Below are 26,350 nucleotides of genomic sequence, written 5' to 3'. Positions count from 1 at the left end.
GCGTCCCTCTGTGCTTTTCCTATCCAAGATCCTTTTAAATGTACTAAAATGTTTTGAAAGCAATCGTACCTCGCGGTTTCTAGTAAACACTTAAGATTTAAATGTACTAAATGCCTCGCGGTTTCTAGTAAACACTTAAGATTTAAATGTACTAAACACCTCGCGGTTTCTAGTAAACATTTAAGATTTAAATGTACTAAACACCTCGCAATTTCTAGTAAACATTTAAGATTTAAATGTATTAAACACCTCGCGATTTCTAGTAAACACTTAAGATTTAAATGTACTAAACACAGGTTTTGAAAGCAATCGTACCTCGCGGTTTCTAGTAAACATTTAAGATTTAAATGTACTAAACATCTCGCGATTTCTAGTAAACACTTAAGATTTAAATGTACTAAACACAGGTTTTGAAAGCAATCGTACCTCGCGGTTTCTAGTAAACACTTAAGGTTTTTAAAAAACTGCCTGCATGTATGGTAAATGTACGGGCTTCAATGGAATTGGGCCATACAGGCCAGGAATGCTGCTAGTTAGATTTCTCTCTGCACTGAATTAGGTTCATCTCAGCTGGAGCTGGACCGAGGGGGGGGGCACCGCAATTAATTTTTGCTCTGCTTGGCCAGGGAGAAGAAAAATTAGTAATGTTTCCCTGGACCTGATTGCTACAGCAAGCCTCTGCTGGAAGTACTTGGCGTGAGTGGAGAGGTGTGGGTTTAGTTATCTTCATTTTAACTGCTCGTGGATACACGCCATTTCCACAGACCATAGTCAACAATTATGCAATTGTATCACAATGAAGTTCTTAGGACATGCAAGCAAGATTGTTAAAAAAACCTTTGAAACACGAATTCCTTACTCCTTTTACTGGGTGTTTCTTGTAATAAAGTATTGCTATTAACAAGGTGACTGATAGGCTAAGGGGGCAGCAAAGATTAAACAGGGGCATATGGCGTGCCAGAATTTGCTTCCCGTTTGTTAAGCCAGCCAGCACTAACAGCTGTTTTGGCACTCTGACAGTGCCTCCCATGTAAACCGTTCATGGCAGATGTTCAGTTTCCTCTGAGTGATCCTGGGTAAAGCTGGCCTCCGGTATCCCTGGATTAAGTAGCCAGAGGATTAAAAATCTGTACCAGTCGCTAGAGTCATCTCCTTGAGTTGTTTATTAAGCATTCTGGAAATGATCGTTTCCTGTCACTTTCAGTCTTTCAGTGAACAACAATGGATTCATACAGCGTTATAGCACAGACACAGGTCTACTGAGGCCACACGAACCATAAAGCAGATACTTTATTTATTTAGAAATACAGCACGAACTACGCCCTTTGGGCCGCGCTGCCCCGGCAACCCCTCAATTCAACCCTACCCAGTCAGGGGGCAATTTACAATGACCCATCAACCTGATGTAGGGTCTTGGCCTGAAACGTCGACTGTTTACACATTTCCATAGATGCTGCCTGTCCTGCTGAACTCCTCCAGCATTTTGTGTGTGTAGCTTGGATTTCCAGCATCTGCAGATTTTCTCTTGATTGTCACCAGTGCATCTTTGGATTGTGGGAGAAAACTGGAGCGCCTGGAGCAAACCACACAGTCGCGGGGAGAAGGCACAAACTCTTTACAGGCACCAAGGGGAACTGAACCTGGCTCGTCGGTACTGTGAAGCGCTGTGCAGACCACTACGCTACCCTGCCACCCAGGGATCCCGATAAGTGCTGTGACTCCTGTATCCTGACTGGCCTGTGGAATATTCTGGCACAGTTCCTGGACGTGCACAATGCACGGCTACTGACTGGCCCGACCTTGGACTGTGGGAGGACACCAGAGCACCTGGAGGAAACCCACGCATTCCATGGAGAGAATGTGCAAACTTCTTACAGACAGTGTCAGAAGTGAACTTCAAACTCCGGAACGCCCCGAGCTGTAATAGCGTTATGTTAACCACTCCGCTACCAGGGCACTTGTCCCACTCACTAATCCATTTTATTCTGCACGCTTTTTGATCAAGACCATAAGAAAGGAGCAGAATTAGGAGATTCAGCCCATCAAGTCAAGTTTATCACTTGATCATGGCTAATTATTTTCCATCTCACCCCCATTCTCCTGCCTTTCCCCTGTAACCTTTGATGCCTTTACTAAACAAGAACCCATCAACCTCCACTTTAAATATATCCAATCACTTGGCCTCCACATCCATCTGTGGCAATGAACTCCACAGATTCACCAGCCTCTGGCTAAGGAAGTTCAACCTCATCCCTGCTCCTAATTTCTACCACTCACCTACACCAGGAGCAATTTACAATGTCAAATCAACCTGCCAGCCTGTGCGTTGTTTGGAAGTGGATGGAAACTGGAACAACCCACCCGCACCTGGTCACAGGGAGAGCTTGCAAACTCCACACGGACAGCAGCAGAGGTCAGGATCGAATTTGGGTCACTGGATCGCTGAGGCCGAACCACATTGCCACCCTAGGAAGTGCGTCAGTGGGGCTGGAATGGAGAATTATATTTTAATAGGCTTTATAGGGTGGCGCAGTGCAATGCTTTACAAAGTCAGCTGCAAGCTCAGGGTTCAATCCCGCCACTGTCTGTAAGGAGTTGGTACATTCTGCCCGTGACCACTTGCATTTCCTCTGTGTGCTCCAGTTTCTGCAGACAGTCCAAGGACACGTGGGTTATTAAGTTGTGGGCAGATAAATCCCCAGGGCCAGATGGTCTGCATCCCAGAGCGCTTAAGGAAGTAGCCCAAGAAATAGTGGATGCATTAGTGATAGTTTTTCAAAACTCTTTAGATTCTGGATTAGTTCCTGAGGATTGGAGGGTGGCTAATGTAACCCTGCTTTTTAAAAAAGGAGGGAGAGAGAAATCAGGGAATTATAGACCAGTTAGCCTGACATCGGTGGTGGGAAAAATGCTAGAGTCAGTTATCAAAGATATGATAACAGCGCATTTGGAAAGCGGTGAAATCATCGGACAAAATCAGCATGGATTTGTGAAAGGAAAATCATGTCTGACGAACCTCATAGAATTTTTTGAGGATGTAACTAGTAGAGTGGATAGGGGAGAACTAGTGGATGTGGTATATTTGGATTTTCAAAAGGCTTTTGACAAGGTCTCACACAGGAGATTAGTGTGCAAACTTAAAGCACAAGGTATTAGGGGTATAGTATTGATGTGGATAGAGGATTGGTGGGCAGACAGAAAGCAAAGAGTGGGAATAAACGGGACCTTTTCAGAATGGCAGGCAGTGACTAGTGGGGTACCGCAAGGCTCTGTGCTGGGACCCCAGTTGTTTACAATATATATTAATGACTTAGACGAGGGAATTAAATGCAGCATCTCCAAGTTTGCGGATGACACGAACCTGGGCAGCAATGTTAGCTGTGAGGAGGATGCTAAAAGGATGCAGGGTGACTTGGATAGGTTAGGTGAGCGGGCAAATTCATGGCAGATGCAATTTAATGTGGATAAATGTGAGGTTATCCACTTTAGTGGCCAGAACAGGAAAACAGATTATTATCTGAATGGTGGCTGATTAGGAAAAGGGGAAGTGCAATGAGACCTGGGTGTCATTGTACACCAGTCATTGAAAGTGGGCATTCAGGTACAGCAGGCGGTGAAAAAGGCGAATGGTATGCTGGCATTCATAGCAAGACGATTCAAGTACAGGAGCAGGGAGGTACTACTGCAGTTGTACAAGGCCTTGGTGAGACCACACCTGGAGTATTGTGTGCAATTTTGGTCCCCTAATCTGAGGAAAGACATTCTTGCCATAGAGGGGGTACAAAGAAGATTCACCAGATTGATTCCTGGGATGGCAGGACTTTCATATGATGAAAGACTGGATCGACTAGGCTTATACTCACAGAATTTAGAAGATTGGGGGTGGATCTGATTGAAACGTATAAAATTCTAAAGGGATTGGACAGGCGAGATGCAGGAAGATTGTTCCCGATGTTGGGGAAGTCCAGAATGAGGGGTCACATTTTAAGGATAAAGGGGAAGCCTTTTAGGACCGAGATGAGGAAAAACTTCTTCACACAGAGAGTGGTGAATCTGTGGAATTCTCTGCCACAGGACACAGTTGAGGCCAGTTCATTGGCTATATTTAAGAGGGAGTTAGATATGGCCCTTGTGGCTAAAGGGATCAGGGGTATGGAGAGAAGGCAGGTACAGGGTTCTGAGTTGGATGATCAGCCATGATCATACTGAATGGCGGTGCAGGCTCGAGGGGCCGAATGGCCCACTCCTGCACCTATTTTCTATGTTTCTATGTTTCTAGGTCAATGCTGCAAACATAGCAACACTTGCAGACTGCCCCCAAGGACATCCCTGGACATAAAATGACGTTATTTCACTGTATTTTTTTGACGTTTCAATGTATCTATGACAAATAAAGCTAATCTTTAAATGCTTATCCTAAGTCCTGTACAGAAGTAACATGCAGGGAGCTGTGTTGGCCTTTGATAGAGTTTAAATGCAGACTTTAAATATCTGTGCACAGTTAACTTGGAGTGAGATCACACCTTCTTTTTGTATCAATGCCATAACACAGCAGGAGGTTCCAGTGATCCATCCCCTAACTCCACTAAAATAGGTAATTTGTGGTAAGGTGCCCCATAATTGCAAATCTATTCACTCAGCCCCCAGAATACTGTAGGTGTCCTGCTGTGATTTGCCTCACTAGGGGTTTGGTGAGACTAAAATAACAGTACTGGCATATTTTAAAATGCAATACAGATATGACTTTTGCTTTCTAATGCTAAAGAGCAGGGATTCTCACAACGCTCTGGGAAAATCAATCCCACATGCAACATCACCGAAAAGTTATTACTGGTCTCAGTTTTGTTTGTGGTATCCTGTACATGCATGACAATATTGACTTCAACACAATCTTATTCAGTACAAGTGTTCTGAGATGTTTCAGAGACATGGTAAAACAATGTTTTTTGTTCGAAGTTCAAAGTAAATTTATTATCAAATTAGGTACATTTATTAGATATTTGGATTGTGTGCATCGATGGAAAGGGGATGGAGGGCTGTGGTCCCGGTGCAGATCGATGGGACTAGGCTGTTTAAATGGTTTGGCATGGGCTAGATGGGCCGAAGGGCCTGTTTCTGCGCCGACTTTTTTCTGACTCTCTGACTATGACCATAAACTATCTCGAGTTTCTTTTTCTTGCAGGTATTTGCAGGAAAACAAATAAAATACAATGGAATTTATGAAAAGCCATTCATAACAAATGTGGAAGAGAGGGTAACTGTGAAAATAATCAATTAAAAAAATAAATAAATAATATTGAGTTGTAGAGTCCTTGAAAGTGAGGGTATGGGTTGCGGAGTCAGTTCAGAATTGAGGTGAGTGAAGTTATTCACACTGGTTCTGTTATTAATTTAACCTTACAGCTTTTACTTGTCTGAGTTCCAACAAGAACAATCCATAAGACTGTAAGACACAGGAGTAGAATTAGGCCATTCAGCCCATCGAGTCTGCTCCCCTATTCCATCATGGCTGATCCTGGATCCCACTCAACCCCATACACCTGCCACATAGGTAACCCCCCCCATTATGTGTTCTAAGAAAAAGTCTATCTGCAATTTTCCACAACGCAAATCCTTGCCATTTGCTCGTGTGTCAGAAATGCAAGTTGAAAAAAATCTTGTGTTTATTTATGCGCCATTTTTCCAACTAAGATCCAGAAGACTGATTTATTCATTTACTTATTTAGCGATACTGCACGGAACAGGCCCAACGAGGCCCAACACCTATTTTAACCCTAACCTAATCACGGGACGATTACAGTGCCCAATTATCCAACTAACCGATACATCTTAGGAATGTGAGAGGAAAATGGAGCACTCGGATGAAACCGACAGATTCACGTGTTCAAGCTCCTTGCAGACGGCGTCATAATTGAACTCTGAACTCCAAGCCCCGAGCTGTAATAGCACTGTGCTAACCACTACACTACCATGACGCCCCGTGATTGCATATCTCAAAATTTTATGTATTAATTGTGAATTCTGTGAGGTCAAATTTCTGCTACTTAAATGGGAGTAACATAGGATTTCGCTGTGTGGGAGGGCAAAGGTCAGAGGTTATATCGTGCTACCTCCGTCAATAAACACACTTAGGCAGTTTCGGAAATCTACAAACGTATGAGTTTACAATTGTGCTGTAGGGTTTACTTACACTGTTTAGTATGTTTGGAAGACCAGTCCTATCTACCAGTCCTAGATACATGCTGGTACCGTACCTATGTATTTATGCACATTTTATTCCTTATCCGTACTTTAATCTCATATTTTTAAACAATTCTTTATTCTTTATAAGTGCAGAATGTTGTTGTTGTTTCATTGCATATACTTGCCAATACTCCACAGCAAATTCCTAATACGTGTAAATGTATACGGCAAGTAAAGGTGGTCCTTGTATCTCTGTTTTAAAATGGGAGCCAGCATGGGGTACACGGCAGAAAAGACAGCAACATCTATTTATTTATTTATTGAGATACAGCGCGGCCTCCGGCCTTCGAGCCACATGCTCAGCAGCCCCTGATTTAACCTTAGCCTAATCACAAGACAATTTACAATGACCAATTAACCTACCAAACGGTACATCTTTGGAGTGTGGAGTGTACACGCAGTACAATCCGTAAACTGACTCGAAACCCCTGATATAAAATCTGCATTCAGAACGGCAGCAGGAAATGCATGCATCGTCATCGGACACTTTGTTCAGACATTAACTCTTGCCCTTTCTGATACTGAACAAGCATCGCTTACCCCTCTGCAGTTTATAATGGCTGACTCCGTTGCCCTCAAACCATCCGTACAGAACTAATTCTCAACAGGGATCCCTGATGATTTTTCTTTTGCTTTACTGCTTTCTTTCCAGGGTATGTTACACTTTTATTATTGAATTGATATCAGCCAAATTGGCGCAAACCTAGCCTGTAATGATTGATGGCATACTAATCAGTGAGTTTACCAACTCAGCCTCTGGTAGGCCCAGAATCTTTAGTCTAATTTTAAACAATATCCTAATCCACATTTTGCTGTTTGAGATGATCCGAGTCTCGTCCATTTATTTAAATTTTAGCCAAGGCAATGGTGGGTTCGCGTCCCAGATTTTCTTTTCTTTGATTTTAAGCCTCAAGCTAACTGTTGTGGGAAGCTGAGGTTCGGTCTCCAAACACTGGCCATAAATTACATGAGAAATTTCCTTTGCAAGTGCCCAATTAGTCCAAACAATATGTTTTCAGTAAAGAATGGAGAACGTGCGTTCTTTACATTCAGAGCAGAAATGCTCCAATGCTCATCTTTTATTGAATTTGTCATCTAAATACAAATGATATTTTACTCTATGAAGATGTAAATCTGAAATACTACATTGCAATGATTTTCTAATCATTCACTAACCATTTGAGAAAATGCTTTTGAATCATCATGTCTGTGGTTATATAAAATAACCCTTCCTTCTCTCCCTCTGTATAAAGTATCTGAAAGGGGACTGATCCATTAATCAGACCAGAACTCTTTTTCTCCTAGCTCTCTGAAACAAATTGGGCGCTGGTCTAATCTGTGGGAAGAAAATTTGCTTACCGGGGCTACTAATTCCAACCATTCTCTATTTTCAAGTTTCCCCCTCCACCAACTAAGACACAGAAGCAGATTTAGGCCATTTGGCCCATCAGGTTTGCTCTGCCATTCATCATGGCTGATCTATTATCCCTCACAGCTCCATTTTCTTGCCTTCTCCCCATAACCCTTGAAGCCCTCTGTTTCAAATATATCCAGTGACTTAGACTCCACAGCCATCTGTGGCAATGAATTTCACAGATTCACCACCCTCTGTCTAAAGACATTTCTCCTCACCTCTGCTCTAAAGGGACGTCCCTCTTTGCTAAGGTTTTCCCCTCTGGTCCTAAATTCTCCTAAACTGTTGTGAGACCTCACCTTCCACTTTTTTGGAAAATTTTAAAGGTAGGGGTTAAAGAGATGCATTCCAGATTGCAAAGGGAATTTAAGGTTTTTACTTTTTTCTCACGAATGGCACTGGTCCTCATCTGGAGTTTTGTTTATAAGAAAAAATAGTAAATTGATTTATTATTGTCACATGTACTGAGCTACAGTGAAAGAGTTATCATGCATGCTGTTTGTACAGAATAATTTATTAAAACAGTGCATCAAAGTTCAAAGTAAGTATTATTATCAATATGTCACCATATACAACCCTGAATTTCATTTTCTTCTGGGTATATGCAACAAAGCTATAGAATAATAGCTATAGTCTTGTTCGTCCATCGTCGTCATTGATGAAGACCTCAACACCATTGATGGTGGCGAGACTAGCGCGTGATTTGGATTTAAGTGAGGGAGAGTTGCGCAGCGTCAGCCTCACTCTCTCTTCCCAATTCCCATCTGGGTCCAGTGGCAAGACAGAGTCGAGACGGCTGGAGATGGGACTAGGCACAGTGGATAACCAGGATGTCTTCTGTGTCTTGTCCTGCTCTACACGTTCCACGACGCTGGCAGAGACCACCTTCTTAACTGTTGGACCTTCCATTGGTCTCATCCGCTCAATCCGCCGGAGTCCGTCTTCACATGCTGGGAGAGACAACTCCCTATCTCACCGAGGGTTTGAGACCCGTCGGCTACCCTCACCTGGTTTAGCCGGCTTGTCGAAGCCATTGCCTGGAGTGTGGCCGCTGTCACATGCAAAAAGCTACGGGGAGCCGCAGGTGAGAGCTGAGTGCCAGGTGGGGACCAAAGGTGGACTAACCGCCTTGAAAAGGACGCAATATCGATGCACCATCAATAACTCCAAAAGACTGGAAGTAGAGTAAATACTGAAAGGCTTTTATTAGCAGTAAAATGTGACCTCCACCATGCTGAGTATCTGCCCCTGGACTGAAAAGGAGGAGCAATGGCGCAATCGCCTTTATTCAGGGTTCTGCGGGAGGAGCCACAGGAGCAGTCAGCAGAGGGGCGTGTCCAGACAGGTAACCCAGTTACAACCTATATATATGGTTTACCACAAACATGTTCCCCCACCAGAGGTACTACCCCTCCCTGACACCCCATACGCCCCAGAATCTATAGCTATAACAGAATCAGCGAAAGGCCGTTCAATCAGGGCGTTCAACTAGAGTGCAGAAGACAATGCAAAATGAAGAAGCAACAATAATAATAAATAAATAAACGATAAATATCAAGATCATGAGATGAAGAGTCATTGAAAGTGAGTCCGTTGGTTGTGGGAACATTTCAATGATGGGGACAAGTGAAGTTGAGTGAAGTTATCTCCTTTGGTTCAAGAGCCTGATGGTTGAGGGTTAATAACTGGTCCTGAACCCGGTGATGTGAGTTCTGAGGCTTCTGTACCTTCTTCCTGATGGCAGCAGTGAGAAGGGAGCGTGACCTGGGTGGTGGGGGTCCCTGTTGATGGATGCTGCTTTCCTGCCACAGCGTTTCATGTAGACGTGTTCAATGGCGGGAAGGGTTTACCCATGATGGACTGGGCCACATTCACTACTTTTTGCAGGATTTTCCATTCAAGGGCATTGAGCTAATACAAAGTTAAACACTAAAAGGATGCAAAATGAAATTTCACAGTTGCAGAGAAAGAGTAGTGGAAGCAGAGAGTAAGGCGCAGGGTTATTATGAGCTAAGAGTCCATCTTATCATTCTCGGGGACCATTCAATAGTCTAATAACAGTGGGATAGAAGCTGTCCTTCAATCTGGTGGTACATGATTATAAGCTTTTTTTTTATCTACTGCCCAATGGGAGGGGTAGAAGAGAGAATGTTCGGGGTGGGGGTGTCTTTGGTTATGCTGGTTGCTTTAGTGAGGTAGTGAGAAGTACAGACAGAGTCTGTGGAGGGGAGGTTAGTTTCTCTGTGATCTGCTGAGCCGTGTCTACAACACCCTGCCTTTTCTTGCAGTCATAGGCAGAGCAGTTGCCATGCTGAGCTGTGACGCACCGGATTCGATGCTTTCGGTGGTGCGTCGATAAGAATTGGCGAGGGTCACTGGGGCCATGCCAGGTTTCTTTAGCTTCCTGAGGAAGTAGAGGTGCTGCCAGTCTTTCATGTGTTTATTGAGATACAGAAGGGAGTAGGTCCCCTGGCTCCTCGAGCCTCACCGCCCACAGCCCCGGATTTAATCCTAGCCTAATCACTGGGACAATTTACAATGACCAAATAACCTACCAACCGGTACATCTTTAGACTGTGGGAGGAAACCAGATCACCCGGAGGAAACCCACACGGTCACGGGAGAAGGTATGACCTCCTGACAGGCAGCGGCGGGAATTGAACCCTGGTCGCCCGTACTGTAAAGCATTGTGCTAACCACTACGTGACCATGCCTCCCGCGCCATCATTTGGCTGGTGGCATCTACAGGATATTGAAAAATTGCCCATTGGAAAGTTCCAGTGTATTTCCTGAAAGAGTTACGACCCACTTTATATTTTTTTTAGCCAAATACTTTGCCGTGGTATTTATGACCAGTGTAAGGTCTAAAGTTTCTTGTCAAATGCATTACACACTTAAGAGAGTTTGACTGCATTTTTCCATTATTAATATGATTTCAGGAAGTTTTCCACTTAATGGACTGCTTGGAGTTGGACGGTGTCCAGACTTTTCTGCGGAGGGACCCTACACAGAAAGCAGGTGCAGTCTATTAGATAGGAAACAAAACAAATTAAGAAAGCATCTTGAAGTTATTAACGTACATCTGAAACATTTTGAGGTAATAAAATATGTTGGCTTGACCATAGACAGACAGAATTAATTTCCACTTTCTTTTGCAGATGACAAAGTGCTGGGTTAGTGGCAGCTTACATGAGAAAATTTTACTTCCCACTTCCATTCTCTCATGGAAGAGTTATTGCTTTTCCCATCCATTCCAGCAACGTCCACTGGAAAAGCCACCAGTTTCTAAAACTGAAGCAGAGACACTTGGAAAGATGTGTGCTATGGACGCACTCCCATTAGAAACCTGACTGAGTGCTTCCTTGACGAGCTCACACCCAAAGACACCAGTCAAGTGTTTCAATAGAACAAAATAGCACAGGAACACACCCTTCAGTCCAGGATGTCCGTGCTTAACGCGAGGCCAAATTAAACTAATCACTTCTACTTCCACATAATCTATTTCCCTCTCTTCTATGTATATTCGCTGCTACCATCAAGCGGGAGATACAGGAGCCTTGGGTCCCACACCACCAGGTTCAGTAACAGTTATTACCCTTCAACCGTCAGGCTCTAGAACCTGTGTGGATAACTTCACTCAATTCAGCACTTAACTGATCCTACGACTGACGGACTCAGTTCCTAACTAGCACCAGCTGTGTGAACCTGCCTGGTCTTAGGCACCACACTGGGCTTAGAGAGATCAGTTTTTAAATAGTGTCAGTTGCGTGTGTTTGTGTTTGAAAAACAGTGATCATGTCACTGATAGTTGGTGAGAAATAAGCAGTTATACAATTCGGAACTGTTTTGCCCCACTGCGGTTTCAACCGTCCAGGCTTGGAGATGCCAGAAATGGCCGGGAGTGAAACTTAAATGATTTCCCTACTTTAATAAGTTAGGAATTACAAAGAATTTGAAGGTATCAAAAATCATCTTGAATGTTTCAGAGACTCTACTACTCATGTTCTCAATATTATTTATCTAATTATTTACTATATTTTTGTATTTGCACAGTTTGCTGTTTGCACATTAGTTGTCTGTTTTTATGTGCAATTTTTCATTGATTCTGTTGCATTTCTTTGTTGTACTGTGAATGCCTGCAAGAAAATTAACCTCAGGGTAGTTATACAATGACATATATGTACTTTGTTTTTAAATAGCGTCAGTTGTGTGTGTTTGTGTTCAAAAAGCAGTTTGAACTTTGGAATTTGAATATTCACGTGCCTCGCTAACAAAACCGATAAATGCCACAATCATATCTGCTTTCATCCCGTTGGGTTTGAGGCATCCGCCTCTCTGGGTGTAACAAAAAATTCTGTCACTTATAACTCCTTTAAAATTTCTTCCTTTTGCCTTACAGCCATGTATTTGACATTTCTTCTCTGAAAAAAAACACTCTGACTATCGGCCCTCTATACGTAAGTTTATAAGGTGCCTGAAGCTTGCTGGTCTGCCAGCATGTCGAGGTATCTGTAAGGGAATGCTGCCCACTGGCACATTCCAGGCTGCAGAAGGACGTGCTGGGGGCTGCACTGAAGCTCGGCGTTGCCACTGCACAGGCTCGGTAGGGGATGACCACAGTACAGACAACACAAAATAATCTGCAGATACTGGGATCAAAGCAACACTCACAACGCGCTGGAGGAACTCAGCAGGTCAGGCAGCATCCGTGGAGACGATGAGTTGATGTTTCGAGCCGGAACCCTTCGTCAGGACTGACGAGGGAAGGGGCAGAGGCCACCCTCCCCCACCTTCTTTATAGGGCCTCTACCCCTTCCCTCTTCAGTCCTGACGAAGGGTTCTGGCCCGAAACGTCAACTCATCGTTTCCACGGATGCTACCCGACCTGCTGAGTTCCTCCAGCATATTGTGAGTGACCACAGTATAGAGTTCCTCCACTCCTGGGAAGGGCTGAGTTGGGTGAGGAGCTCCCTCAATTATTGAAGTAGTGTACCAGTGTTGTAGGTCCAAGAGTGGGGAACGACCCAAGTTTGGATGATTTGTACTGGGCTGGATTGAAAAAGTCAGGGTTTTGGGGCTGGAGGTGAGGGACCGCTGGTTCAGCTCACTGCCCCGTAAGGTTTACTCATCTCTGCCCTGAACCGAGGCTGTGGCCTGCAACTCATGGGCTTCTATGGACCGACTCCTGTGAACTTCAGTTCTGAATGCGATTTGCTCACTTTTATTGTTTGCCTGATTTGTTTAATTTTCTTTCTGCACTTCGGCTATTTGCCGTTCTTTTTTTAAAAACAGTTTCTGTTGGGTTTCCTTGTCTTGCGGCAGCCTGGAAGGAGACAAGTCTCAAGGTTGTATAAAGTATACGTACTTTAACAATAAATGTACTTTGAACTTTGAACGTAAGAATGAAAAGGGATTACATGGATTATTCTTGAAAATAATTTATTATGAATAAACATTATTTTGATATAGTGTATGAAGAAAACTTCCATCAGGACTCCCCCCAGCCTCCGGCACTCCAGAGAAAACAACCAAAGTTTTCCCAACCTCTCCATCTAACTGATATGGTATTATTTCCACTGAAACAGAACTACTTTGTATGGTGCTAAGACGCTCTTAACTGGAAATTAGATTTCCACCATTTTTGGCTTGCTATGTGAGTGCTACATTTTGTGCTGATGCCAAATTGGTTGTCATCGAAAACAGAATTGCTAAATTGGGACCTTCTTGCATTAAGCCATCACTCTTATAGTTTTCCCACATTTCAGAGCTTCAGATTCTTTGTGAGCATACACATCTCATTCACACGCTTCCACTGGGAGGCACATCAGTGCTGTTAAAAAGAAATTCTACCATGGCAACCTGATGGCGTAAATGTCGATTTCTCTGACTTCTGGTAATTTCTCCTCCCTCTCTCCCTTCGCTCTTTTTCCAGTCCCCATTCTGATTCCCCTTTCATCCCTTCTCTTCTCTTTACCTGTTCATCATCTCCCTCCGATCCTCTCCTCCTTCCCTTCCATGTCCACTAACCTCTCCTATTAGATCTCTCTTCCACCTATCCACTTTAGCCTCTTACTTCATCCCCCATCTCCGTCCCCCCTCACCTGGTCTCACCTGCCAGCTTGTACTCCTTCCAAGTGACATGGTGTCTGGCAACATCCTTTCCCTCAATGTCAAAAAAACAAAAGAGCTGATCATTGACCTCAGAAAGTGGGGGGCATGATCCTGTCTACATTAATCATGTTGAGGTTGAGAGATCTGAGAGCTTCAAGTTCCTAGATGTGAACATCACCAATAGTCTGACCTGGTCTATCCACGTTGATGTCATAGCTGAGCAAGCTCACCACCACCTCTGCTTCCTCAGAAGGCTGAAGAAATTCGGCACATCTCTGCTGACTCTGTCTCACAGAAGACAAAGACATTCTCAGCAGATGGAGTGAGTATTGTTCAGACCTTTACAACCATCAGACCTAAGGAGACCCCAACGTACTAACAAACAATGATGACTTTCCAACTTGGAAGGAAGAAGTAAAAGCAGCTATAAAATAGCTGAAGAATGGGAAAGCTGCAGGAATAGACAACATCCTGGCTGAGCTGATAAAACATGGAGGAGAGACAGTGATAGACATCCTCACCAATATCTGCAACAAAATCTGGAAGACCATGGAATGGCCAACACCCCTGGACAAAGTCACTTATCATCACTTTCCCTAAAAAATGCAACTTGCAGCACTAGCAGAATTGTAGAACCATAAGTCTTATTGGCCATGCAAGCAAAGTGTTCTTGAACAGACTGCAACCACAGGCAGAAGAAATAATTGCCGAAGAGCAGGCTGGATTCAGAAGTGGAAGAAGTACAATAGAAGAGATATTCATCCTCCGAGTACTGTGCAAGAAATTTAGCCAACATCAACAGGACAGCTTCCACGTGTTCATAGACTTCAAGAAGGCATTTGATAGGGTGTGGCACGATGCACTCTGGACCACGATGAAGAGATACAACCTGGGCCAGAGGCTGATCCAAATCGCCAAGCAGCTCTACACCAAAGAGGGCAGCGCAGTACCCGTTCAAGGCACAATTGGAGAGTGGTTCCACACATCAGTTGGAGTCCAACAAGGCTGCCCCCTTTCAGCCATGCTGGTCAACATTTTCCTGGAGCAAATAATGACAGATGCCCTGGAAGACCATAACGGCAGAGTCAGCATCGGAGGACTGATCATAACCAGCCTCAGGTTCGCCGATGACACTGATGGGCTGGCAGGAAGCGAGGAGGAACCGGCCTGCTTTGTGAACCATCTGGACGATACGTCTACCAGATATGGCATGGAGATCAGCGCAGAGAAAACCAAGCCTACGAGAAACAGTGAGGAGACCCTCACAACAAAAATCACAGTCGGTGGACAAGAACTAGAGACTGTCTAACGGTTCAAGTGTCTTGGCGCCATTGTCAACCAAGAAAGGATCAAAGCCTGAAGTCCTTGCAAGGACAGTTCAAACAACAGCAACGCTGGCTAAACTAAAACCAATCTGGAGAGACCATAATATCGCTCTCAGATCCAAGCTGCAACTCCTGTTATCAGACTCTTCAATGGACCCCTTGGACAATAAGATGGACTCTTGGCCTCACAATCTACCTCATTATGATTGTTTACATGTAGTGCACTCTTCCAGTAGCCTTTACACTTTATTTTGCATTGTTATTGTTTTACCTTAGAACATAGAACAGTACAGTACAGGAACGGGAAGCTCAGCCCACAATGTTGTGCCAGACCAGCTAAAAAGCAAATCAAAAGCACCCTAACACTAATCCCTCCTACCTACACCATGTCCACATCCCTCCACCTTTCTCACATCCATGTGCCTATCTAAATGTTTCTTAAAAACCTCTAATGTATTTGCCTCCACCACCAAACCAGGCAGCACATTCCAGGCATCCACCACTCTCTGAGTAAAAAGCTCACCTCTCACATCCCCTTTGAACCCACCCCCTCCCACCTTCAATGCATGCCCTCTGGTATTAGTCATTTCAAACCTGGGAAACTGATATTCCTTGTCTACTCTATCTGTGCCTCTCATGATCTTATAAACATCTATCAGATCTCCCCTCAGCCTCCGCTGTTCCAGAGAAAACAGCCCAAGTTTATCCAGCCTCTCATGATAGCACATGCCCTCTAAACCAGGCAGCATCCTGGTAAACCTCTTCAGCACCCTCTCCAAAGCCTCAACATCCTTCCTATAGTGGGGTGACCAGAAGTGTATGCAATACTCCAGATGTGGCCTAGCCAGAGTTTTATAAAGTTGCAACACAACCTCTTGACTTCTGAACTCAATGTCTTGACTAATAACTGCAAACATTCCAAAAGCCTTCTTCACCACCAATTCTAGCTCAAAGCACTGTGTAATGATTTGATCTGTATGAACAGTATGAAAGACAAGCTTTTCATTTGATCTTGGTATATTTGATAATAATAACCAATATCATGCAATAGAGATATTTGATTGAGCCCCATGCCATATTCAAGCCCCGTTATGTGATGGGGCTGTTCCAAGTGATTACATGCTAGGCACATTATGAAGGCTACACGTACACCAAATGGCAGACATGGAAATCAGCAAGCAGTCTGTTAGAGGAATTCAACAGGTCGAGCAGGTTCAGAATTAGAATCAGAATCACGTTTAATATCACTGGTACAGTATATATCATGAAATATGTTGCTTTGTGACAGCAGCAAGTTCATCATCATTATGTGCCATGTCATGTGACATATACGATCAGGGTCCCATGACCGTGATTGTTGGCAAATTTTTCTACAGAAGTGGTTTGCCATTGCCTGCTTCTGGGCAGTGTCTTTACAAGACGGGTAACCCCAGCATTATCAATACAATTCGGAGATTGTCTGCCTGGCGTCAGTGGTCACATAACCAGGACTTGTGGTATGCACCAGCTGCTCATACAACCATCCACCACCTGATCCCATGGCTTCAGGCGATCCTGATCGGGGGAGCTAAGCAGATGCTACATGTTGCCCAAGGGTGCCCTGCAGGCTAGTGGAGAGAACGAACACCTTACACCTCCTTTGGTAGAGATATATCTCCATCCTATCATCCAAAGAGTACATTGCAATACATAATTAAATATATATGTATAGGGAGAGAGAGAGCGAGCGATAGATAGATAGATTGATCCCAAAGGAAATTACAGTGTCACAGCAGTATTACAATGCACAGATATAAATATTAGAAGACAAGTAGAAAGAATAAAAAATAAGTTACCACAAACAGGCTAACAAGAGGATTTCCTCACTTCCCAGGCTATAGTTTAACTCATTATAAACCTCAGTGGCTGAGGGTAAGAATGGCCTCATATAGCGCTCTTTACAGCAGCGCAGTTGTCTTTGTCTACTAGAAGTGCTCTTCTGTTCAGCCAAGGTGGCATGCAGAAGGTGAGAATCATTGTCCAGAATTGTCAGGGTTTTCCACAGGGTCCTTTGCTCTACCGCAGCCTCCAGTGTGTCCAGTTCAACTCCTATAACTGAGCCAGCCTTTTCTAATCAGTTTATTGAGCCTGTTGGCATCACCCTTGTTGATGCCATTTCCCCAGCACACCACTACATAGAAGATTGTACTGGCGACAACAGACTGGTAGAAAATGTGAGGGATAGCTCTGCATACTCCAAAGGACTCCAATCTCCTCAGGAAGTAGAGGCGACTCTGGCCCTTCTTGTAAACAGCCTCTGTGTTGGTGCTCCACCCAAGTCTGTCATCCAGGTGCACCCCCAGGTCCTTGTAGGTTCTCACCACATCCACATCCTCATCATCAATAGATAGTTAGATATCTACTGTATTTCTTTTGATATCTATCTAAACAGGTAGTTCAAAAAAGGAGCAAAAAATATATTAGTGAGGTAGGGGTTCATTGTCCATTCAGAAATCTGATGGTTGACTTTTCGGGTCAAGACCTTGCATCAGGTCTGAAAGTAGAGAGGAGAAGGCAGGAGTGAGAATTGAGTCTACCGAAATTTGTCCTCTGAAGTGGGGTGTAAGGCGACACGTGGGTTATTCCAGGTAGTGGAGGGAGCAGGGATGGAGTTGGGGGAAAGTGGCAGGTGAACGATGGTTGGAGACAGACAAAGAGATAGAAACATGAGAGGCAGGTGGAACAAAGTGGGGGGAACGGAGGGTGAAGTTTAGAGACCACTGTAAGAAGGAGATAAGCAGGAACACAAAGGGCTACCAGTGATGGGTGGGATCTGAAGAACTCTCCCAACAGGGTCACCTGAATTCATATATGGGTTCTGTTGTGAATAGCATGCAAAGATTATAGGTGATTCTCTTTAATACACTATCTGCACATCAGAGATGTGGTGGGAAAATAGTTGGTAATATCATGTGCAAAATATAACTAGGAAATTAGACTCACACTGTGGCAAATGTTTTTTTTATTATTCCAGACTGATACGGAACAAATGTTTTTTTTTCCCTTACTCAGTTTCTGGTTCCTTGAGCTGACTGGTGGTCCGAGGAGATTCAAATTCAGATTCAGAATTATTCATCACATGTGCATTGAAACTCTGCAGAAGGAAAATTCTGATCTCAAACCTCCTCTGCCTTGTGGCTATACCCACTCGTGGGGAAGGCTTCGGGAGTGAATCCCAAGGGAAAAATCCAGAGCTGGAGTTCTTAAGGTAGTCCTACACTGAGTTCAACACTGGCTGGTAATGCTGCTGTTGCCTTGTGTTCATCAGATGTGTGAAGGGGGGGACCTTGCTTCATGGGCAACAGCGTGCTCTCCATATCGTACTGTCCTGGCTTGTGTATATGGAGAGATAGGATGCTACGTCCATGGTTGACCATGACTGGTGGAGGCCTCTGTACTTTGCAAAATTAAATAAAATGTGTTATATGGATCAACAAGCAACATACCCTAGGATGTGCTGGGAGTAGCTCGCAGGTATGGCCACACATTCTGGTGCCAACATAGCGTGCTCACAATGTTCAGCAGAACAACACAAACAGCAGCAGCAACAACAGCAAGGCAAGCGTCTTTCCAACCCACATACTCACAAACACAGACAGGTCGCCAACCCCAGAACAGGCCGCATACGGGACTCCAGTCCTTGGCCACGGACTCACAGACATCAGACCCTCAACCTCCCCCTCCCCGGTCCAAACTCACAGACTCACAGAGGTCGGGTCCTCAGCCGTCCCGGCCCTGGCCTGGGCTTGCAGATTCACAGAAGAACTGGTTTGATTATTGTTCTTCAAAGGTGTGTTTTATGTTTTGTAACTCCAAAAAGTAATCAAAAGAAAAACACGGGAGATGGGGATACTCGTGTTCACTCCGTTTTACTTCAGTGAGGCACAGACTTGGTGACTTGGTGGCGTAATGACATGTGCCATTCGTGTACTTTTACATATAACCCATAATGAATTATGTAACCAACAAAGAATGCTTAATCAAATGCAGCACAGTAGTGTAGTGGTTAGCGCCATGCTTCACAGTACGGGTAACCCGGGTTCAATTCCTGCCACTGCCTGTAAGGGATTTGTACATTACCACGTGGTTTCCTCTGGGTGCTCCAGATTCTTCCCACAGTCCAAAGATGTACCGGTTGGTAGATTAATTGGTCATTGTAAATTGTCCTGTGATTAGGCTAGGATTAAATCAGGGGAATGCTGGGCAATACAGCTCAAAGGGCCAGAAGGACTTATTCCATGCTGTATCTCAATAAGTGTTGGCGCGTGGCCAAGTGGTTAAGGCGTCGGCCTAGTGATCTGAAGGTCGCTAGTTTGAGCCTCAGTTGAGGCAGCGCGTTGTGTCCTTGAGCAAGGCACTTAAACACATGGCTCTGCGATGACACCGGTGTCAAGCTGTATTGGCCCTAGTGCCCTTCCCTTGGACAACATCGGTGGCGTGGAGAGAGGAGACTTGCAGCATGGGCAACTGCCGGTGTTCCATACAATCTTGCCCAGGCCTGCGCCCTGGAAACCTTCCAAGGTGCAAATCCATGGTCTCATGAGACTAACAGATGCGTATATATATAAAAAATCTCAATAAATAAAAATAAATAAACAATATATTTACAATATTACTCAAATATTACTGAAATATTAAATACACAACAGTGTGAACTTACTTAAATCATTCCAACCCCCATGTCAATGGACAACATGATTTTCTTGGAGTCAAAAACAGAAGGGGGAAAAGGTAAAATATTCTAATGAAGTGGCGATTGCTCCATTGGGATTGCTGGGAATGCCCAGACAACACCTAGTTGCTTGGTGCTGATTCAGGACCTTGGAAGCACTTCTACCATCATCATCCTTTCCAAACCAGAAAGCCTGGGCCTTGATTTTGCATTGGATAACTTTCACCTTCACCTTCCCCGTGGGTGTGGATATAAACTGTGTCAGGATTACTATGCTTGTTTATTTAATCTGGCTATCCTTGTGAATGGATGTGTTATTATTTCAGAATCAGGTTTATTATCACTGATATGTCATTGAATTTGTTGTTTTGCAGCAGCAGTATAGAGCAATGCATAAAATATACTGTTAATTATAAAAAGATTATACCATCATCATCATCATTTTGTGCTGTGCTATATGATGTTGGTGATCATGGTCTTGACCATGATTATTCCTGGCAAATTTTCCTATACAAGTGGTTTGCCACTGCCTTCCTCTGGGCAGTGTCTTTACAAGACAGGTGACCCCAGCCATTATCAATACTCCTCAGAGGTTGTCTGCCTGGCATCAGTGGTCGCATAACCAGGACTTGATCTGTTTTCCTCACCATGGTTTCAAGCACTTAGGCTTGGAGATGCCTGAAATGGCCAAGGGTGAAAATGAAATGATTTCACTACTTCAACAAGTTAGGAACTACAAAGAATTTGAAGGTATTGAAAATCATCCTGAATGTTACAATGAAAATGAATATTTGGAGGGTGCAATCATCTAAGGCATTGTATGAAAGCTGTAAGTTATCTGCACTGCGTGTCTGTGCTGACTTTATTCATTTACAGTCAATCAAAAGAACACAGCAGCATACACTGAATGAAATTTCTTCATTGATAACTAATAGGAACTAATACACAGTTTTATTATACTGTAGATATTGGTAGTGTTCTAATTTGTTCTGTATTTCATTTCAATACCTAGTTTGTTACTCAGTTAAATGGCAGTTTGTCTTTTCTATACTTTTGAAATATTTCTATGAAACTTCAGCTCAATGGGGCAGCCGCTTAATTGGTCCCGATGTGTCCCAATTAACTAGAATCTGCTCTATGTAGGTAGGTATAAATAAAAAATTAAATAAACAGATAAAATATATACACACATATACACACAGCACACACATACATGTATATATTGTATACTATATGCTGTGTATATATGCACAATTTGAGCACCCCTTATCAAAAAATCCAAAATCCATAAACCTCCACAATCCGAAATTTTCTTGAGCACTGACATGATGCCACAAATGAAAATTTCCACAAGATACTGGGAAGGTTCCCAGGTGATGGATTACGGACAGTTCTATGAAGTGGCCTCACCTACCCTGAGTGGGTCCCTGATAGAGTCAGTTGTTTTCAAAAGCTGATTCAGGAATTCTCCTGAAGCTACTTTGTTACTCTGTGCACACACTATATTTTCATTATATTAATGGTTTTGTAATAATAATGGTGTGATGAACAAGTGTAAGTCAAAGGCTGCTTACCGATAGCATATAAATTCAAGAGTTGGGAACGACGGCAATGCCAAGCAGCCACTGACTGTCCATCTAGGTGGCTGAGGTAGTGAAAGCTTACCTTTCTGATGGTTCAATGTACACATTATTAAAAATATTATATAAAACTACTTTCAGGGTATATATGTAAGCTGTATCTGTAATGTAAACGGATTTTGTGTTTTGACTTTGGGTCCCATTTCCAGGGTATCTCATTATATAGATGCAAATATTCCAAAATCTGAAAAAATCCCAAATATGAACCATTTTCAACCCCAAACATTTTGGATAAGGGGTGCCCAACCTATATACATACTGTACATAATATATACCTATATATATCTAGATAGATAGATAAATATATACTGTATATAAGACCACAAGATATAAGAGCAGAATTAGGCCATTTGGCCCATCGAGTCTGTTCCACCATTTCATCATGGCTGATCCATTTTCCACCTCAGCCCCAATCTCTTGCCTTCTACCTGCATCCCTTCATACCCTGACTAATCGAGAATCTATCAAACTCTGTCTTAAATACACCCAGTGACTTGGTTTCCACAGCCGTCTGTGGCAACGCATTCCACAGATTCACTGCTTTCTAGCTAAAGAAATTCCTCCTCATCTCCATTCTAAATGGACATCCCTCTATTCTGAGGCTGTGTCCTCTGGTCTCAATCTCCCCCACCAAAGGAAACATCCTCTCCATATCCACTCTACCGAGGCCTTTCAACATTCGATAGGTTTCAACGAGATCCCCCCTCATTCTTCTGAATTCCAGTGAGTATAGTCTCAGAGACATCAAACACTCCTCATATCGTCGTCGTCATCGTGGCCATCCCTCGAGGTCGAGGATGATGGTCTTCATTCTGAAGAAGTGGCCCACAGAGCGAAGACGCCTGTGCGTGTATTTGTTTCATGTGTACTTGATGTTGCACTCCAAGAAGCACACGATACTTTACAAATCAACCAACTGATTCCAATGGCATGGAAACCACAACGACTGGAGCTGATGGATTTGTTGCAGCCTTCATCCGCCTTCACAGCTGTTGAGTTCGAAATAACTTTGTCCGCCTGTTCCACCATTGAGGTCTTGGTTGGATTGTTCTTTGTCAGGGACCTCACCCTTGACCTTACCGCCATGGGTGACCCCACCAGGAGCATAACTCCAGACGGCATCGCTCTCGGGATCTCAGGACCACACAGGCTTCTCCACCACGACAAGGTGACAATCCATGGAGAAGACTCTTCATATGATAATCCGTTCAATCCCAGAATCATTTGAACCTCCTCTGAATCCTCTCCGATGTTAGCAGCACATATATAATTAAGTAAGTAGAGTGAAATGAAAGCAAAAACAGTCAGATAGTGTTCATGGGTTCATAGAACGTTCAAAGAGCTGATGGAAGAGGGGACGAAGCAGTTCCTGAAATGTTGAGTGCGTGTCTTCAGGTTGCTCCTTGATGGTAGTAATGAAAAGAGGGAGGGCGTGCTCTGGTTATTGGGCATTCTTAGTGATAGATGCCGCCATTTTGAGCCATCACCTTTTGAAGACGTTCTTGATGTTGGGGAGACTATTGCCTATGACGGAGCTGGTGGTGTCTACAACCCTCCACACCGGATGGTGATGCAACAAGTCAGAATGCTATCCAGGGTACATCTGTAGAAATTTGCTTGAGTCTTTGGTGGCCTACCAAATATCCTCAAACTCCTAATGCAATATAGCTGTTGGCATGCCCTCTTCGAGATTGCATTCTGGGTGACTGCCCCACCAATACTCATGGTCTATCTACCACACGTTTGTAAAACCTACTATTAATTTTGACCAGAGAGACAAAGATGAGTCCATTTGGACCCTCAGTGCCGAAAGCCCAGGAAGTCATTGCTGAACTCTGTGTAATGGCCGACAGCTTTGGGAAGGGAGGCATCAGGATTAGTCTGGGTTAATAACGCTAACTACGAAACGTAGAAATCAAGGCAAGGCACAGATGGTAAAGAGATCACACATTCGAGTTAAGTGCGAGTTATTTTTAATTGCAAACAATAGAGACCAAAATGCAGCCAAAGAACCAATTATCCATTGTTCACACCCTAAGAGAACATTTTTTTTCTAACTGTTTTCTAAAAGTATGCAATAGCTCTCACCACTTCTCTTGCAAGTAATTGGAGGAACCACTCGATTATTCCTTCAGACTGGAACATTTAACTTTGGTCAGCTTTTACTTGGCAGCCGTGAAAAACAGGATGCCTTCTTCCCATGTGTCTGGGCTGAATTCAAACCTGAGTCTCTCTGCCAAAGAAAAAGCATTCTCAGTCCAGTTCCCGAGAGGAAGAGGTATCTTTGATACTGCTCGTTGTTCTAAAAGTGAATCTTGCAGTCCCACACCCTGTGAAGAACAGACTGATTAATAGCAGGTTCCCTTTCACGAGTGTTAAAAGCAGCTTAGCATGCAACATCTAACTTGGGCAGGAAATCTACACATGGATCCAAAATGAATATTCTAATACCCATTACACATGTTTCAACAGAACGACTCAGTGGACTCTATTCTGATTTCAACTCATTTGCAGGAAGGAGGAGAATCGAGAGGCCATAACATAATACATGTAGATGCAAGAATTATGCACATCCCTTTGCTCACGTAACAAGGCTGTGAAACTTCTTTAATTTTAGAAATCACACAAGTCTTTGTGGTCAGGCAGGGAACTTCACTACAGGCTCGTTGGAGAATGATAATGAGTATCTACACGTTGTTACTGCTTCATTCTGGGATATAGATAGGGCCAGTTCTCTGCAGTTCATGGGCTCTGTAGGTGATGCTGGATGCGATTTCTTATTTATCATAACTCATTGGTATTGGTTTTGTTTAGAAACATAGAAAAATCTACAGCACAATACAGGCCCTTCGGCCCACAAAGCTGTGTCAAACATGTCCCTACCTTAGAACTACCTAGGCTTTATGCATAGCCCTTTATTTTTCTAAGCTCTATGTTGCCGTCCAGAAGTCTCTTAAAAGACCCTATCGTTTCCACCTCCACCACTGCCGCCGACAGCCCATTCCACGCACTCACCACTCTCTGTGTAAAAAAACTTACCCCTGACATCTCCTCTGTACCTGCTTCCAAGCACCTTAAAACTATGCCATCTCATGCTAGCCATTTCAGCCCTGCGAAAAAGCCTCTGACTATCCACACGATCAATGCCTCTCATCGTCTTATACACCTCTGTCAAGTCACCTCTTGTCCTCCGTCGCTCCGAGAAGAAAAGGCCAAGTTCACTCAGTCTATTCTCATAAGGCATGCTCCCCGAACCAGCTAACTCCTTTGCACCCTTTCTGTGGTTTCCACATCCTTTCTGTAGTGAGGTGACCAGAATTGAGCACAGTACTCCAAGTGGGGTCTGACCAGGGTCCTATATAGCTGTATCCTTACCTCTTGTTTATTATTGTCACATGGCCTGTTACGCCACTGGTGTTTAGGACAGCAATGAATGTCCTCCATCTCTTTCTGTCCTAGGCCATCTTCTCTATTATGCCCCAGGTGTGGTTCAGGGTCCTCATTTCTGCCTCTACGTTATGGTAGCAAGTTGTCTTTGGTCTTCTGTGATTCCTCTGCTCTTCAGGAGTCCACTGATGATGGAGTTGGCCTCTCTTCTCATCACGTGGCCAATCCACCTCCAACGTTTCCTCATGATGACTGTGGCCATGTCCTCTAGGTGAAGGAGTAGGGTGCGGCTGGAGATCTTTCTTGGCCAGAAAATACAGAGGATCTTCCGCAGGCTCACGGTGTGGAATGAGTTTTTTCTCGCATGATGGTCACATGTACCGAGATACAGTGAGAAGCTTATCTTACCTACTGTTCAAACAGATCAAATCATTACACAGTGCGTTGAGCTAGAATAAGGTAAATCAATAACAGTGCAGAATAAAGTGCAAAATCTGCTGAAAACGTGCAGTGCAGGTAAATGATAAAGTTTAAGATCATATTGAGATAGATTGTGAGGCTAAGGGTCCATCTTATCACACAAGATGTCATGAGTGTGATAACAGTGGGATAGAATGTAGGGCTGTCCTTGAGCCTGATAGGAGAAGGGAGAAGAGAAGGTGTCCAGTGTGGGTGGGGTCTTTGATTTTGAGGCAGTGAGAAATTTAGACAGATTCCAATGAGGGGAGAGTGGTTCCTCTGATATTCTGGGTAGGCTCTTTGATTATGTTGGCTGCTTTACTGAGGCAGTGAGAACCACAGACAAAGTCCATGGAGGGGAGGCTGGTTCCTGTGATGTACTGAACTGCATCCACGACTCTCTACAGTTTCCTGCAATCCAAGCAGAGCAGTTGCGATTCCAAGCTGTCATGCATCCAGACAGAATTCAGGCCGGATGCACGTCGGATGACCCAGCAGCAAAGCAGCTACTTTATGGAAAGCTGACCAAGGACAAATGATGGGAAAGGAGATCAAAGGTTCTCACAGGACACCACTGAAGAGTTTCAGCATTGAGACGTACATACTATTGAGAACAAGCATTGGATTGTAATGTTTGACATAGCAACATAAAAAATTTGTATAGTGGGGTCTCTACCAAAGAAGGTATAAGGCACTCCTTCCCTCTGCTAGCCCGTGGGTTACCCTTGGACAAGGTATAGCAACTGCTTTGCCCCCAGTCAGCGTCATGAGAAGCCATGGGAGCAGGTGGTGGATGGTCGTATGAGCAGTTGGTGCATATCACAAGTCCTGGTTATGCGACCACTGACGCCAGGCAGACAACCTCTGCAGAGTACTGATAATGGCTGGGATCACCCGCCTTGTGAAGACACTGCCCAGAAGAAGGCAATGACAAGCCACTTCTGTAGAATTTGCCAAGAACAATCATGGTCATGGAAAGACCATGGTCGCCCACGTCATACAACAGTGGTGCATAATGATGATGTCATATGACATGGCACATAATGATGATGATACTGAT

This window comes from Mobula birostris, chromosome 8 (assembly GCF_030028105.1).
Source record: "Mobula birostris isolate sMobBir1 chromosome 8, sMobBir1.hap1, whole genome shotgun sequence".
NCBI lineage: Eukaryota > Metazoa > Chordata > Chondrichthyes > Myliobatiformes > Myliobatidae > Mobula > Mobula birostris.
Note: the sequence above shows the minus strand (reverse complement) of the source record.